The following is a 4,282-nucleotide window of genomic DNA, read 5'->3' as shown; positions in this document are numbered from 1 at the left end:
TAAGTTACAAAATATATTTTGGCTTTTGGATTAGTACAGATTAAAAATTAGTACAGATAAAATTCATTATTAATGAAGATGTAAGGAAATAATCACTCTCATGTTTTAATGATGGGAGTTAACTAGGTAGTTCTTTTTGTAAGTAATCTGGTGCATTTATCAAATTGTAAATTGAACAAGTTATTTGACCTAGAGTATAATCCTAATTTTAAAAATTTAACCTAAGGAGATAATTACAAAGGAGTTTTCCACATTGTTAAATACCACCTTGAGAAATCAATAGGACAAAGTAATCATTTTGAAGACGATAAGGCAGAGTAGTATACAACAGGAATGCTCTTGGGCATACTTCATTGTTCCATTTAACTTTTATCCCAATGATTTTAAATCACTTTTGCCACCGCACTACAGAATACAGAAACATAATATTTTTCTTTTTAATTCAGAACATGATTTTATTATCATAAATTAGGAATGGCCTTAATAAACAAGAGGCAACCAGACATATTACCTAATTATTACCAGAAGAAACAGTTGCTCCCAAGCCAAAGCCATTCTTCTTGGCAGACATCCTCCATTACATCAACTGATTAAGATACCTGCAGTTAATTTATTTTGAAGGATTTCATTATATCATTTAATTTTATGACTATGGCTTTTACACCTCCCCTGAAAAAAATGCCCAGACTTTACTAAAGTCATTGAGCCCTGTTTTGTGGTGAAGCCACAAATGCAGATGTCTGCAGATGCTCAGAGGTAAAGTAATTGAGTAGAATGGTCTGATGGGAAATGTAGTCAGCTGGGGAGATTCTTTGGAGATAATTTCAGTTTTTTAGCAATTAGGCACTTTGGCAGACAGTCTTTCCAATTACTTCACTCAATGAATGGGTCTAGTCTTTGGGGGCTCCTATGAGAGTAGAGTGTGAAAGTTGGGACATTCAATTTAATCCTCTACACACCAAGTCTCGCCATTTCCATGAAAACAAGTACCTTTTTCAGAAATGCTATATCAACTTGTTCAGAAATGCTCTATAAACTGAGACTGATTTGCAATCTTTTAGGGCCTCTCTCTTAAATATTTCCCCATAGAATTAGGACTGTAATGCATGCGCCCTAGCCTCTATGCAATATTTATAAATTTTATTGACTAGCCCAGAAAAGTACTTCCCCCAACAGGATCTGGTCCAGCCTGTGAGGTATGTTCCACCATCACCTTCTTCAAGAATCAACAATGTTTAGTACAAGGATCTTCATTTACTATCATCACATTTCCAGGAATTAAAGAGTATTTTTGACTGAATTGATGGAGAAAGATAAAACCGAGTCTAATCTAGTTCACAGGCACTAATTTGTGGTACAGATTAGGACTATATCAGAATTGAAATAGTCCTAGAAGATATTCCAAACAACAACAACAACAACAAAATAACCAAATTTTTTTGGAATTAAGCAAAACTGATAAATCAGTTTTTCTGATCCCAAGCTCTTTCTTCCTCCATTTTCCCTATTCCAATGAATAGTACTATCTATCCAGTTTTTTAAGCCCAAAACACAAGCATGTCTTTGATTCTTATTCCAACTACCTCTCTTCTAAGAACTCACTGTGTCCTGTCAATTTTATCTTCTCAGTTGACTCCAATTCATCTATTGCCTTTTCTATACAGCGTTTTAAAAGACCCCCATTTTTTCTTCTTCAGACTATTCTTGTCCCCTGTGATTTGCTTTTGACACGGCAGCGAAGGTGACCTTCCCAAGAAGCACACCTGATCCTGTCACTTCCTAAATCTTTTCAGTTGTCTTCAGGTAAAGACCCTGTGGCTTAACATGGAGCTTATAAGGTTTATAAGGTCCTTTAGGATGATGCCTGCGTACCTTGCAATCTCATTTCTTACGACTCCCCTGAGGAATATTTTGAACTATATTCAGTTTTTGGGATAATGCCTTTCTCTTTCCCGAATCTTTGGGTCTTTCAACAAATCTCCTCTCTGGAATCCTTTTTCATTTGTTCTTCACCTGGCTAATTTATGAGAACATTTCATGTCTTATTGGGATATCACTTTGTGTAGAATTACTTCTCTGATCCTCGATTCTGATTAGATGCCCCTTTTGTTGAACTAACCCCACAGTATTCATTCATTCATTCATTCATTCATTTAGGATGTAAATTTTAGGTTAATCCTCACCCGAGGATATTTTTCCATTGATTTTTAGAGAGTGGAGGGGTGGGGAGAGAGAGAGAAAAAAAAACGTGGATGTGAGAAAGACACATTAGTTGGCTGCCTCCCGCATGCTCCCCACTGGAGCTGGGGACCGAGCCTGCAGCTGAGGTATGTGCCCTTGACTGGAATCGAGCCTAGGACCCTTTAGTCTGTGGGCCAACGCTCTATCCATTGAGCCAAAATGGTGAGGGCACCCCACACTATTTATTATACCAAGTTGTAATTATCTGTTTACTTATTTATCTGCCAAACCCCAGTGCACTAGGTGATACATTCTGAAGCCTAAAATCATCTTTCTTTTATTTGTCTAGCACCTAGCATAAATACCAGGAAAAATATCCACTAAGTGCTAAAAATTCACTGACTGATGGACTGACTGAATAAATGAATGAAGGAACTGGAATAGATCTTGGCTAGGGATATTTACCAAGGAGTTCAATCTATCTAGAACAACACTATGCCAAACTGGATCTGTCATGGGCTAATACTAATATCAATAACCTTTTATGTATATTAAGAATATGAGAATATTTTCAGCATTCAGAATTGTTAAATATATTTGAACTAATAGCTAACACATAAGAATGGTAGAGTTCCTTTTATTAAACAGATGCCATTTATATTGTATGAACACATATTGAGTGTCAGCAATGTGTGAACCTCTAAGCAGAATGTTGCGTTAGATGAACTCTCTGCTTGGAAACCAAATTTGACAGACAATGTGAAAACATAGTACAAGCCTGGATCATGCTCAACAGGAGGAGGAGCAATAAGATTATTCAGTTTGCCTGTAAGTTTTTCCTCAAAGGATGTTAAATTTATTATCTTAGAGATGAATGTTTAGGAATTTGTTTCACTTAGAATTAAGGGGGTTACCAGCGTAGGCCCAGCTGTCAGATAGATTTAAGTCCAATACTGGCTCTTCCATTTACCACATAGAAGAGATCTTTAATGAAGCTGAATCACAGTTTTCAAGTATTAATGGGCTAGTAATAACACTATCTGTCTCTGTAATGCTTAATTTCATGTCCACTTGACTGGGCTACGGGATGCTCAGATAGTTGATCATCATTCCTGGGTATGTCTCTGGATGAGATTAGTATTTGAATAGGTAAAATGAGTAAAGCAGATAGTCCTCTCCAATCTGGGCATCATCCAATCCATTAAAGGCCAGCCTACATAGAACAAAAAAGAGGAGGGAGGGCTAATCATACTCCCTTTTCTTGATTTGGATGTCCATATTCTCCTGCCCTTGGACATTGGATCTCCTGGTTCTCAGACTTTTGAATTCTGGGACTTATTCCAGCAGCCCTCTGTGTTCTCAGGCTTTTGACCTTGTATTAAATTGTACTACTAGCTTTCCTGGTTCTCCAGCTTAGAGGTGGAATAACATAGGACATCTCCACTTCCATAAGCATGTGAGGAAATTCTCATAATTGATCTACTATATGTATCCTATTGGTTCCATTTCTCTAGAGAACCCTGACAAAGAGTCTCAGAGACCTATTATTGCAAAGATTAAATAACATTAAATATATAGAATTCTTGGCATAGTACCTGGTACATAGAAAGCATTCAGTAAATGTTAGATACTAAAAGTCTTTATTCTAACCCCATCATTTTACATGTAATGAAAACAAGGCACCAAAGATGTTAAGTAAAATCTGGTCTCACAGCTAGTTAGTAAAAGGCAGAGGACTAGCACTAAGATCTTCTTATTCTACATTCTCTCCCCTATACCTGATGCCCTTCACTTGACTGAATACAGTACATTAGTGCAAATTGAGGAGGCATAGTGTCTCATGGTGACGATGTTCTTATGAGTATTGTTTAATTTCTGGTCACTCTGTCCATATTCTCTGTTAGTCATGAGCAATAGTAAAGAGAAAAGAACATGGAGATTTATGTAAGCAAAGAAAATGCCATGATCTCAAGAAAAACTGATGAGGTTAGAAAGAATATTAACTATGTAGATTTATTCTTTTGTGCTGCGAGTAGAGTGCCAAGGTGACAAGTATGTATTTTATTAAGTATAATACCAAGGCAGTAAATAAATATTTGAT

Source organism: Myotis davidii, unplaced genomic scaffold (genome assembly GCF_000327345.1).
Source record: "Myotis davidii unplaced genomic scaffold, ASM32734v1 scaffold123, whole genome shotgun sequence".
Classification (NCBI taxonomy): Eukaryota; Metazoa; Chordata; class Mammalia; order Chiroptera; family Vespertilionidae; genus Myotis; species Myotis davidii.
Note: the sequence above shows the minus strand (reverse complement) of the source record.